We start from the raw sequence: 14449 nt of genomic DNA on the forward strand, positions 1-14449 counted from the left end.
GAGGGGCAGCCGCCTTGAGCAATTTGGTAGAAAGGGGGGTAACAGTTCATGGTGGAGTTCACTTTGGCCTTTTTGCCTTGGCTACTTAAAGGACCTTGTCCTGGCATTGCATATGTATGTGATATGACAAAACAAGAATGATACAGTAACATTTTCCATTTCCATACCAATGTACAATATCTTGTCACTACACTAGGTGACAATAGCTTGATTAATAAATAGCATCTAATATGACACATCGCTGTTTGTTGCTTTTTTTTTTTTCCCTTTTTTTATTTGATTTGCCTGTCACTCTCATTTTCATGTTTGATTCATTGGTTCATTCCTGCTCAAGATATGATTCATGGATTAATTTGTTTGCAAATATGATTGAAACACAGCAAAAGCTATTTTTAAATACTGTCTTTTTGCTGTGAAGGTGTAAAGCCGTTAACAAAGGTGCAAAATCAATAATAACAGCAATCTTCTGAGGATTTACCAGTTTCATGCAATTGAAATATACATTATAGATGCACTTGGTGGATACAGAGACACATTGAAATAAACCACACATTTGGAATAAACTGGACAACAAAATAGGAAAACAGCTATGTATTTTAATGCCAATTTTATTCATAAAATCTATACATAGGTAACTGGAAGAAGAATGTCTGTGTGATAGATATGTGCATGCATGCAGTATTTTGCTTTGTTGCTACTCCATAGCCCATGATCAGACCATCTTGTCTCTGGACAGCCATGTTGTGAACAACCCAGTAGGGTAAAGCAGAATGGACCACACAAAGTTTAGGTTATCATACTGTCAGGGGTGCTGCTAGGTTGTCAGAATATTTCTGCTTGATTAAATACAAAATCGGGCCTTCAATCAAATCAGTAGAGGGAGATATCATCAAATACCCCACTTAAAGGTAAAGTCTACCCCAAATTAGTATTTCAGAATAGATGCTCCAGCTTAGACAGCCTTTGAATGTTGGCCTTAATTTTACCCTTAAGCCTCTCCCAACATCCCAAAACCCATCCACTGTGCTATTGAATGTGCTGGGGTAAAAATTCAGATAAAAAGCCTTTGATGCTGTAACTATGTTTGATGGGTCCCTGTAGAAAAGCCATAAAGGGGTCTTCTGTCTCCCCAGTCTCTGTTTCCAAAGCAATTCCACCAGTGCTTCTCAACCTCATTCCTAAAGTACCCCCAATGGGCCATGTTTTCAGGTTTTCCTTTACTTTGAACTGCTGATTTAAATCAATATCAATGACATGGTATTGATAAGAGCAATTTTATCTAAGGGAAGTTCCCAAAACATGGCCCATTGGGGGTATTTGAGGACTGAGGTTGAGAACCACAGGCGGAAGACTGCTGTAGACTACTGACTGTTTTACAGCAATTTTACGGAGGCTTCCAAACTTTATATACATTCAATTCTCCCGAATGCCACTGCAACCTGTATGAATCATTGAACCCCATAGCAATTGCATGGTTTTATATGACTACAATTTCACCCTTGGTCTGCATCACTACACCAGTGTCCAGGAGAGTCACGTGAGGGGCAGGGACATAGTGAAAATGTTGTCTGATTCCCTCCCTAGAGGGCACTCCCTGGGACACCATTGCTTTGTCTCATGGAAAAAGTGATCTATATGGGCATATGTCATTTTTAGAATGCACTTGCTTGCAAGTAAGTAGTACTATATTTTTGGCAACATGGGCATAGTTTAACTTAAAGGCTGGTGGGATTAAAGGCATAATTGATGATAATTTGTGCATGATATCCTAGATAAGGTTTGCAAATAGCACATACCGAGTGCTTATATTCCCCAGATATAAGTTTCTGACCCTTTTCTTACTGAACCTATTACCCATAGGCTAGACAGAGTCATACGATTTGCTCAAATCATGTATTTGCTTTAAAATAATTTTAGTGAAATGGCCTGAAATTTCACCTTGCAGTGGATTAACAGGCCCATTAAATAAGGTGCAAGAGGTAATAGTATATATAAAGTTCAATGACTAACAGCAGCCAATCAAATTTCAGTTTGAGGTCAAAACAGTGGAAGATCAATACTGATTGGTTGCTGTGGGCTAATGAACTTCACATACTTTGGCTTAGTGAGTAAATCAGCATGTATTTAAAATAATTTTAAAGTAGTTCAACCAAATTAATTTATAAAAGTTAAGGCGCCTGTAATCAGAGTCAATATCAAATTATAATGTTACTTGAAAATACACAGAATATAAACAGCTATATTTTGTAACTTCAATGACAATATTAAGGGTGAAATGTTCACTATTTTACAGTGAAACAAGCTAGCAACATTAAACACAACACAATGTGTTAGTGATCTGTTAAGACCACTTCAATGTTCTGGTCTTTATATAAATTAAATAAGCATGTAATCGCTTTCCCAGAAGTCTGCTACATGTGTCTGGACTACATATAAATTCAGTTGTTTGGCTCATTTATTTAGTGATAAGTCAATATAAAGTGAGGCAAAGGGGGTTTGGGGATCTTTCACCTTGCTTGACCAAAAGTCCCATAGTCCCATAGTCACCTCTTGCACTACCATCATGATAATTACAATCTTGAACATTTTGTTGACCTTTCTTTCTGATATTCAAACCTAGCAACACCCCTGCTGTCCAGTCATAAGGAAGAATGGAGAGAAAAGAAGAAACGTTTCAGATTTTTCAGAAATTTATATATGTAGATTTAGTTTAAAACATAGAAAATCAAAAATATAAAACCTTTAAAATTAAGGTTACGATCAGTTAAATAATTTTTGCCAAAAGATAATAAATAAAGGATACTTTCACTTAAGTTCAAATTTTGGTGCAGAGTGGAGTTAAGAAAAATATGATATAAACATAGGGTTACAAGTATCGACCATTGAAGGGTCAGTCTACCTACAACTGTCAATTTTTGGTAGTTGGTGGACCTGACAGTTATATGTCTCAGGGACTCTGTTGGTGAAATCTCTGTGCTGAGTTCCTAGGCCTCTATACCTTCTGTGACCACTATATATGAATTTATATATCTTTATCTTTAATATTAATCTTTATACCAGGTGCTACGAGAATATGCAAAGGTGGTGGGAACATCTCATACTCCCAGGTGGACAGGGATAGAGTCGGGAATTATAGCATTTAGATCTCAATGTTGGAGTACCGATAACATATAAAAAGACAGGAACTGATTCAGCTCACCACGCTCCACTTATTACTAAATAATTCCTTTTTGGTAGACTGACCCTTTAACACTTTGAACTGGTGATTCCCTGGGCCTGTAACTATACAGCAGAGGAGACCCTCTTTTCTGCGACCACTTTTTCAGATTGTTTTTTTAACAGATATAACGATATTTTGAGCTCTGATTTCTAGTAAATATGATATTTATTAGCGTCTATGAAAAACAAAACATGACTCATTGTTGGTCTGAAAACTGGTCTTTTTTCCACTTTTCTCTTTGTAATGGTTATATTTTGTGACTGTACATAAGGCTCCAAATAGTTCTGACTCAATATTTTGAATACATCCTGCCACATTTATTTTCCATTTAAAGAAGAATTCCACTCAAAAATGGGGTTTTGTTTTTTAAAATAAAGAGCTGTTAAAATCATTGAAGAATCTGACCACCAAAAAGTGATATATCAGCTTTGGATAGATGCTGGGGGTCCATATTTCTCTTGGGTATTGTTGATTCTACTGGTAAGATATCTGTGTTAGAGCACCCTCCTTCCCAACCCTTCTATGGTCATTATGAGGGGCTCCCACTCTGTTTACGAGTAATATTTTGGAGAAGGTGGCAGCAGAAACTGGAATATGCAAAGGTGGCCAGAAATACCCAACCAACTCAGGCCTTTTGTCTCACTTTCTTTCCTTGTCCTTCTTGTTATTTTTTTTTGTTGTGCTTTTTAAATAATTCTTAATTGGATGGTAATGGGAGACTATGAAGCCTCTTTAATTTACATTGCTTCTTAATGTATTGTGTTATGAGGCACTGAAACAATTCTTGGCAATTAAAGTTTCCCTCCTTTTCCATGTAATTGAGATATGTGGACATACAGTTGATCTGAACACTACTTCATAACTTTTCCCATCCATAAAGCTTTGCAATAGGCTCCTGATGCAGGGGGCCTCCTAACCCTAGACATAAGACCCCTATATTAAATAGAGACTGTATGTTAGGTCTTCCTTTATTGCCATATATGCATTCGGATTATTACAATAAGGTCATTGAACACTTCGGAGGGTGCATCCTCTTGTTGATATCTATGTTGATATACATGATGTTTAAAACTTTGCAATAAAAATTATTAAAAGAGAAATACCCAAAGCTTCCAGGTGGACATAGAGTCAGGAATTATGATAGGATGGGTCTCTCTGTTGGAGTATCCAAAATGTAGAAGAAACCAGGAGCAGACCTAGTACATCAGCATCCACCTATACCTGAAATATCACGTTTAGATAAGCTGACCCTTTAAGTTTTACCATCTTTTTTGCAACTGTGGATAGTTTAGATACTTAGCGTTCTTCTTTAAAAATACAGAGGGCCTTCTGCACTGCATCTCCACAGGCTCAAAGAAACCAGCAATTTCAAACATTATTCCAATGCTGTTATGTCAAATTAAACATTATATCACTTAAGTCCACAAAATTCAGATTTATGGCATTCACACTATTATTCTTTATTGGCTGTATGCATAATGAAGGCGATGCCCACTGCAACCAAACTCCAGCTGTTACATCATCTGATTGGTGGCTATGGGCAACACCTACCTCTTTCTCTTTCCAGTTTTTATAAGCCTAGTTGGAAGACAGAAATATATCAAAAAGTACAACAGTCACAATGAACTGTCTGCAGACAGAGGTCTGATGTGCAGGAAACGTTTAGTCAGCACAACTAAGTAAGCTCTTTCGTTTTTGCATTTCCATTTTTTTTTCATCTGTAGTGTCCCTTTAATTGTGGATTCATTCCAAAAAAAAATCTTACATTCTCTATCACATTCCACTAAAGCATACAGAGGCAGCAATTTTTTTTTTCTAATTTAATAATTAACTTTTGGATTGGTAAAAATATGACACTTAGCGAATCCATTGGCAAGAGCCAATTATGATATTCTGCATTCCGCTCCACTCCACGTTTCAACTGTCACATAGTTCAACCTGCTCAAAGAAGTTTGTATTTAATAAAGACAAATTCAGTATGACACAAGAGGTGCTATTTGTACATACACATATTAATGCCTTCATGGTTACTCCTACTCAGTAGTGCAATAACAGTGCTAGTACTGCCTCTATTCAGCTATATAGTATATGTTTGCATTGGCTTGTTATTGCATTTACAGCTAAATCACTTACATTAAGTTTATATAAGTACAGCTTTACATCGTATAATATACAAGGTGGACAAACATGTGGTCCTCGTCACAGAAAAAAGAGTGGAGTTATGAAAACAGTTCCGCAGTAAGGGTATGTTTACACTGGCGTGATTATTACGTCCCGAAGAATATGAATAAAAGATGAAAGGTTATATTGATGATTCTTTTCCTTTCTAATCCTTCAATCTTTAATCTGGCTTTAATCCAGGTAGTGTTTTTAATCCTTCTTTATTTCATGTAGAATTTTATCATTGATCAATTGCATAATTTAAAAAAGACATTGTAATATGACATTCTATTTTTCACTGACTGTGATTTAAATAATAAAAATAAAAAAATCAAGTTCGAAGCTGCAGCATGCTGCAGTTGTAAAAAAATAAATAAAACACAATTAAGGATAACAGACAAGAGAAGGTAAGGGCTTTAGGTTTTTTTTTCTGACCAGCCAACTTTAAATCATTCAACAGAAATAAGAATGCATGTGTATACATACCCCAACTGTTTTTGAAAAAGAGCTAGGACCTAGATCAACCACTCAGCTATCTGATTTTGCTACTAACCTGCTCTATAAAATTGCAGGATCTGATTGGTTGCTCTGGGTTAAAACACTTTGTCATAACATTTTCATAAAGGTCCTCAAACATAATTCCCTAAACTAATAAGTAATTTACAGGACAATACACCCCCACTGCAAACATTTGACAGTGGAGTGGCATTCCTGTATAACAGCATCTTAACCTGAATGCTTTTATATGGTTCCAAAACTTTTGTAACTAGGCTACTCTTAGGCCCACAGTGTTGCCTTGCTGTGCCCTGAACCCAGCTGTGACAATGTGACATAAGACCACATTGAGGCTTCCTTGTTGATTCACATCCATTCCTGAACAGTGAGATGACCTGGGAACAGAACATGGATGCCATGCTGACATCTAGCTGTATTGTACGAGTCTCCATCATTCTAGGTGCCATTGTCTATCTCCAGCATTGAGAAAGTTTGCCACCATTTTTCTGGTTTAGACATTCCTCTCTCTCTCTACAGTGGTAATTACCCCACTGACCACCAAAACATTAATGAGAAGAAGGTGGCCCAGCAGCTTACTGGAAGTTCAGTACAGCACCACTCTGCCTTACTAGTACTGATGCCCTAAAACTGGCTTATCTTAAAAAGTCTGTGTTGCCCAAATCATTTTTCTGTCACTTATCTAAACTGGACAAAGTAATGGAATAACAAAAATGTCTCATTTGGGAAATACGGACTGTTTCAGATTGTCCTTTTTACAGATATTTTAATAAATGAGGCCTGTTACAAGATGAAATGTTGTATTTCATGGTAGAGGTGAATTATTCCTTTTACTAAAAAAGAAACAAACAAGCGATTTAATGCCCTTCACGATTAGTGATCTATGAGTCATGGTAAATAGTAGAAATGAGCAAACAAACCAGATCCAACATATATTGTGCTGATTTTCCCATGTGGATATGTGCAAGGCTTGAGCCATTTTTAATAGCTAGTTAATTTCCACAATACAAGTAAGTCCTCCCATCCGCTTGTGTACCATGCTGCCCTTTCCCATAGGTTATATCATTAGACACCATTCCCATTAAACAAAAAAAAAAAAAATGGAAGAGCAAAGAAGCAACTATTTTTGAGTGTGCTGCTGCTGCTGGACTCTTGTTGCTAACTACTGCCATCCATCATAAGTCACAGTCACAGTGAACCACAGACTGCTGTGGTCTCACTCAGTGCCATATCATCGGTAACAGCCACTCTGATTAATCACTGTTAAACCACATAAGAGATCTCATCGGTCTGTTGACCTTTTAAGCTCTTGTACACACGGTCGGAGATTCCAACAACCAAATCCGTCGGAGTAATTCCGACAGATTAATTCCGGAAGAGGTCCGGAAGTGATGTTGCATACACACGGTCAGACTAAGTTGTCAGATAATCCGATTGTACATAACGTGATGATGTTATTTCATTACGACGGGACTACGTTCAGGCTAGTACCCAATAGCTTTGGTCTAGGAATTTGATCTGAGCATGTGTGGCACTTTGTCCGTCGGAGTAGGCTACACATGATCGGAGCATGTCCGATGGGAGCATTTTGTCGGAAAATTTTACTGGCAAGTTGGAAAAGTCGGTCCGTCGGATATTACGATGGAAACAGTCCAATGCAGACCCCACACAGTCAGAATATCCGACCGTGTATACAAGGGCTAATGGAATAAAGAAGGTTATCTCTAACACTGAAGTGCCGCCACCCATATTTTGTGTTATTATGTAACATCTAATGGGTGTTGTTTGATGGCGTACACAACTGCACTTCCCACACAGTATGTAATAGCTACAAAAAAAAGCAGAAGGCTATCTTACATTATTTCAAGCAAATGGACAAATAGAAAATGTTGGGGTTTATTGGTTGCTTGTTCTGTCAGCAGTAAAACAGATGTAAATAACTCAGCACCCACTTCTCTCAAAGAGTAACTGGTCTGTTATAACGCTGGACAGATAGAAGTGGGATATTGGTGCTTTTGGATTTAACCTGGAATGGACAAACAGTGATTGAGCAGTGTAGGCTAAACCTTGTTATGATCTTGGGCTGCTGCCTCTCTAATAGTCTCAAAAGAGGACATACAGTAGCTATGAAGCTTCGGTGTAAGTGTTGAGGAGCACACTACAAAACTTCATGACACTTAAGGAGTTTTAGTCCAAATTTATATTGATATAGAGTATTGAGATGAATATACAGGCTTATCAAGATACTTTATATCAGCCTTTCTCAAATGTTTCAAGACAGAGGACCCCTTGAAATAACTTTCTGATCTCCGGGAATACCTGCCACAAATTACTGTCTCCATGATACATTAGTGTGATGGTCAGTGGTCAGTAGGAAGAATTCTCCTTACACTTGTGGTCATTGTAAAGAATTACCCCTTTACAGATAGCTAAAAAGATCAATGGTGTCAGTGGGATTGTATCTGAGAGACAGAAACTGATAATTGTTCAAAGAACCCCTAGCAACCTCTGGAGGAACCTTGCTCTATATCAATAAAAATGTGGACCCAAACTCTCCCAAACCCACACCAACGCTCAAAACGTAATTGGCCTACAAACATTTTTGTAGTCAAGCCACAGCTAGCAATCATTTTTAAAAAAAAATTCCCAAAAGGTTAAACAGCCATAATTTTTAGGCCACAGTAATTTCTCTAGCACTTACTGTGGTCAGCCAATGAGCATCATTGTCTCCATCACTCAGAAAGTTAATTTCTTGTGAATCTCTTAAAATCTCTTAAAATCATAAGTGCTACGAATTTACCAAGGTGACAAATACTAACGATATTGTGTTTTGTTCTCAGAGTTCTAACAAGTGAATTTTTATTTGCTCTTCCATTGGAAAAAAAAAGTAACCCTATAAAAGCCCATAGTTGGAATTTATGCAAGCTTCAGTGAATGTTCACACCATAAATCTAATTAGGCAGGTAAGGTGGATTTTAAGACATTTGCTCATCTTTTGTTGATGTGGATGGGCAGTGGGCACCACCATTTATAAGTGTGGTGCTCAGTATGGGGAGTGTAGTGTCTAGCTGAGGTAGTTGAGATGGAGAAAGAGAAGAATGAAACGTAAAGTATTGCTTAAAGTTAAACCACAGTTTATGATGAACTATTATATTGTATATGTTTCCTGAAATTCTGTGGTATCAAAAAAATTCTGCTATCATGACCAGTGTGGTGAAAGACAGTTTTCGATGTTGACCAGTGAAGTCTGAAATTGACAATGATTAAAAATATCTTACAAAGCTCTTTATACATATATTTATAACTTAATGAGTGAGCCACATCAGAGACTGTGTAAGGGCATACTAAAACCCTAAACTAATAGTCCCTGGTTGTGAAATAAATCATGTAATCAGTTAAGACATTTCAAATAAATTGGCATGAGCAACTTCATCATCTAAAGTGTTTTATCAATTACCTATGGCGTGCCTATATTTGACATTTATGTGTATATAAATATTTTTCCTGTAGTAATGAATGCAAGATTGGATTGATGTTTGCCATGTGCAAAAATATTGAAACCTTTTGATTTGGCATCTAAGAGAAAACTATTTAATAGGAATCAACATGAAGAAAAACATTCTGACCATAAGAGTGGAAGACAACAGGAAAAGCTGATCTTGTTACCCCCAGTAACTGAGATCCCTTTTCAGTGCTTTGGTTTAAAAATCAAGCAAATTGGTACATTTGTAAATAGGGCTGATTTTTAAAGCAACTCAATATCCAAAGCATACACCTCAAAGTGTTGTCTAAAGCAGTGTTTTTCAACCTTGTTTCAGTCAATTATGGACAATCTCAAGGTGTTCTTTAAAAATGATGGACAGTCTATTCTAATAGTTTTACATAATGCAGCACCATCCACAAGTCCAAGTAGGACACCCAAGAGTGGATTTATTCTTCCAAAGCAAATACACTTTTGCAAACTGGTACTGACTAGCATTCCAATGTTTCTCCATCACTCAGCTAATGTGACCCCACTGCTGATGGAGAGGGGCAGCGGTTGGTCAAACAAGGATGCTCTGCAGGCAACGGACATCCTCCTTATCAACTGATGATGCCATTGGTCATTAGGATTCTGACAGCTAGAAGATTGTAATGGTGCACAATGAAAACATGTGGCTTGGCGTAACTAAAAGGCAGCCTTCATCCACATACTGGCTTGTATATAATTTTTGGGGCAATTTTTAGACATTTTGCCAAGGCGCCCCTGAAGAAGCCTCAAGACACCCTGGTTGAAAAACGCTGCTCTAGAGGGATACTTAAAAACATACTTCTGTTGCTGCTCACAGCACTGATAACCCACTTAAGAAATCTTTAGAAACTGTCACTTCTTGGAGTGCCAGATCCCAGTACCTCACTACTCCCAATAGTCCTAACTGACGGTCAATATGTCATTGCTGTGCCCTGTATCAATGTAGAGGTCAGTGGGAGAAACTAAAGAGCACAGTAGGGGGAAAATTAATCAACACTCCCAGAAGTCAAGTTTCACTTTGCAGGGAAGACTTTGAGATTTTAGTTTTAGCGACAGAATCACTTTAATTCATCTGAGTCTTGCTCAGTCTGCAGAGAATCATACAATTCATGAATCACAATTCTCTATTATTGCTAACTTGTGTTATTCTCTTCAGATCAGACAAATCCATATGCAAATAATCAGGAGAATCAAAAAGTAATGATTCAGTCATTCTCCTGTTTCAATCATCTCTACTATCTTTTATTCTTTATAGGCAGTATAAGAAACTGAAATAAAGGCTCTGTCAGGTTGCTAAGAGCAGAAGAACAGTTGCTCCTTTTGGCACTTAGATAAATTAGACCCTGGTGCTCAGGAAAAAATGCTAACCCTTAGTAAGGGAGGCAAAATTGTGTCCCATTACTGGATGAGGCTGAGAGGGCCCCTGTAAAAACATTTTGCTTGCACATTTAGCCAATACTGTTGACATGTCTTTACTGAAGAGCTTATTCTGTTAATGGTGCTTACTTTTTCTGATCTCCTCCTGAAACTCTCATTTGTCAAAAAAAGGTTTATTTTTGCACAGGACTGTTTTCCTCCTATTGCTGACCTTGAGTGAGACCACTATCCTTCATTTAGTCCCTTCTGCATGGCATTCAGGAGATGCCTTAAAGTAGAACTACTGTATAGGCAAAACTTTTTTTTCCATTTTGGTCAGATTAAAAGAGGGTTATAACTGCTGTTTTTTTCGGTCATCTGTGTCTCATTGGGAAGGTTTACCTTCACTTCCTGTCCCAAAGCTAAAACAGGAAGAGAGAGGCATTTCCCTGCAAACTAAGGGAAACCCTTCGGACACCAGAACTAGTGTCCCCATTGGAAGATTTCCCCTTTATTACTTTTCTGGGACAACTCAAAATTTGGGATTTTCTTTTACTTTCACTTTTAATGATAAACAGGGTAAATATAGAGAGGGTGAATTTACATAAAGGGGGCACAGAGAGCAATGGAAACCTAATAGGTGTTCTAGTCCATCTTTACTCTGTCCAAAACTAAACAAAACGTTTTGCCTTTAGTTATACTTTAATGAAACAAGCCTTTCTTTTACTTCTAGTTACTGCCGTGTGAAGTCTCGCTCACTGCTTTAGAACCTTTAATATTGCTATAAGCTGGCTGGGAGGGGTAGCGCCAGCCAGATTCTGAGGCTGCAGATAGCCATAGAAAAGGAGTCCCTGGTGGCTAATGCATCAGATTTCTTGATATGGCTTCATATATATGTTAATGTGGTAGTTTTCTCACTTTAAATTGGTATTAGTTTAAGCTGGGAGCAAAAGTACCCATTAGAAAGCCTTGGCTTCTCACCAGCAGCTTATATACCAAGGTTGGAGTCTTCTAGGATACAGCCATCATAATAAACAAAATGACAAGGCATTAAAGGTCTCTCGGTGGAGCATCAAAGCACTTGATGTCACCAGGGCAATGGGCTGTGGGTCTTGCATAAAAACGGTGTTCCAGTACATGCATATGCAATTGTTTTCTGTTCTTTTGTAATTAAAGGCATATAGGGGTTGATTTACTAAAGGCAAATATAGGCTGTTCACTTTGCAAAGTAGATTTTCACTTTAAAGGGAATTTCCCCTAAGATTAATGAATGAGTTGGAGTTTTGCTAACGTCTATTATCTGATCATGTGCAAGCAAAAATACTTTTTATTATTATTATTTCTCTTTACATGTGTATTTTTATTCTATATTCTTTGCAAAGTGAACTGTCAGCATATTCACTAAGCTAAGTGAAAAATCCCCTTGAAAAATGATCACGCTTTATTGATTCAACACCATATATGTCTGATTGCCATGGGTTACTGCATATTTTTTTTCCTGACCACCCTTTTTCCCATTGTGTAAATTATTCTATAGAAAATAAAACAGTAATGACTGTGAACACTTCTATGCATTGCCTTATCTAGCTGTAGATTTCCAGTAAGCCTACGGAGGCACATGCCTACACCTGCACTGTTCAGAAGCAGCAGCAAAATAATTTATGTTGCTCCCCACTTTTCTTTTTTATACCTTCTTTCCAGTTTATATCCAGTTGCAGATTTTTTTCCAACTAAGTTGCCTCTGAAAAAAATATCTAATCCTCTACCAACAATATGTTTTTGAGTGCAGCTGGCAAAACTATTATATGTTTCACTGGTTTGCCACTGGACGTCTGATCTGAACAAATTGCACATAAGGAGTTGTTTTATCAGGCACCAACGGTTCAAATGGAGTCTTGAACTTGTTTCTAGAGACAACTTAGCTGGAAGTCAAAGTGGGTGGAGCAACCTTTGAGTTACTTATCTAATGAAAATCAGGAAGTGGTTGGTTCAGTGGAAAAAGCATGCAGGCACTAGTGTGGGGCAGCAGACTAGGTCAACACAAATTGTACAGCTAAAATTGTGTACCTAAATTACATGATGAATAAAAGTTTTGGCAAACCAAAAAAATATATATATATTGATATATACTAAATTATTGACTTTTACATACCATGACTGTTCAATGGAAGCAAATGAAATGCTGGTGAGAGCTGAGCTCTATACATTAAACTGTATAAGTTTCTTTCCTAACATCATGGATGAATACATTATGATCAGCAGAGACGTCTGCACCATGCTTGGCCCCCTCTTTCTTGCCCTGGGGGGTCTCCATTACACTTTCATTCTCCCCCAGCAGGGAAGTGGTTTACTTTTACATTTATATACAGTGAAATTTTGTACAGCCGTATATACAAGGTTGATTTCATTGCTTTTTAGTGTCTTTAGAACGTTCTACCATCGTTGATGGTTTACTTACTTTTAGTCCACTTTTGAAATATAAAAGGTGATTAGTTGAACTTAGTAGAATGACTTTCTGTGCCTTTTGTAGAGTTACTGAGATCCTGGGACCTTTTGCTGGCTGAGTACAGAAGGAATATCATCGATATGTAGAAATGTTGGAATCCTGAGGATTATTGGTATTTGTGGAGTCAGAATTTTGAGTTCACATTGTGTTCTTGTGAGTGTAGTCACCTGAGGACAGATTTAAACATGTTGAGCACATTTCTCTTCATTGTCAAGACGGAATCCATTGAAAGAGTCATTGGCTTAAAGGATGAAGGACGGATATTTCCTTCCCAGAGCCTGTTGCATATTGAGGATTGTGATTGACCGGAAGCAATTCATACCTAGGGCGGCCATTGTTAGAAAGCGTTATAAAGATCCTAAGAAAAGCATGCAACCAAAAGTGTTGAAGCCAAAAGTCCCACCAGAGTCAATGGTATTTACAATGATGAGGTTTCATGGTGTTGCCTGTCCATTGGGGAAGTGAAGCAGTCCTCTCTGTGGAAAAGGCTAAAATGAGGAGGGTCTGAAGTCACCAGCGGAGCAGAGCAGGGGAGCTCTCACGGAAGCTTCCCGACTTTACTTCACCTGCAAATGAAAAGTAGCACTTCAGTTTCTGTAACAAAAGCTGGCACAATTTGGTGATATGGAACATTCAATTGGCAGCAATGGCAGTGGTAAGCAAAAATCAATAACTTATAGCAATGATCAGGAGAAAAAACATTACATATATTAAACAGATATATTACTTTTAAAGTGGATCTCAAGGCAAACAATAATGCAGCTCTGCATCGTTAAATTTATTTAAAATGTAAAATTCAAGTAGTATAAGCACCTGAATTTGACATGGTGTTGGCCTTTTGTTACTCATGTACTCTCACTTCCAGTCCTGTACACAGACTGAAAATGGGAGAAGCAACACAAGAAGCCAGTGGGTTGTGCTGTAATGATAATGTGGTAACAGTAAGTATTGACTTCTCCTAAAAGAAATTACCCTGATGAAGGGATTATTATTGAAATCCTGAAACACGTCGGGCGAAACACAAAGGAGGCCAACAATTCTCAACCACATCAACTGTATTGTTTTTATTTTCAATTCTATGTTCCATGTGGGGATGTATGCACCTACTAGTTTTTAATAATACTTCAATAATTTGTGTTAATTTTTTCGATATATATTTTGATTTCTTTATCAAGTTGCCTCA

General features: G+C 37.5%; 1 long non-coding RNA gene across 1 annotated transcript in view; it reads right to left on the reverse strand.

Annotated features, from left to right (window-relative positions):
• Positions 1 to 576: 576 nt before the first annotated feature.
• LOC143930299 (uncharacterized) overlaps positions 577 to 14449 on the reverse strand; it is a 55207-nt gene continuing 41334 nt past the window's right edge. The window contains exon 3 of the long non-coding RNA XR_013262748.1: positions 577 to 13832. This is a non-coding gene — a long non-coding RNA (uncharacterized LOC143930299). The remainder of the gene's footprint in view (positions 13833 to 14449) is intronic.

This window comes from Lithobates pipiens, unplaced genomic scaffold (genome assembly GCF_037356315.1).
Source record: "Lithobates pipiens isolate NorthernLeopardFrog02 unplaced genomic scaffold, aLitPip1_a1.2 Scaffold_10, whole genome shotgun sequence".
Classification (NCBI taxonomy): domain Eukaryota; kingdom Metazoa; phylum Chordata; class Amphibia; order Anura; family Ranidae; genus Lithobates; species Lithobates pipiens.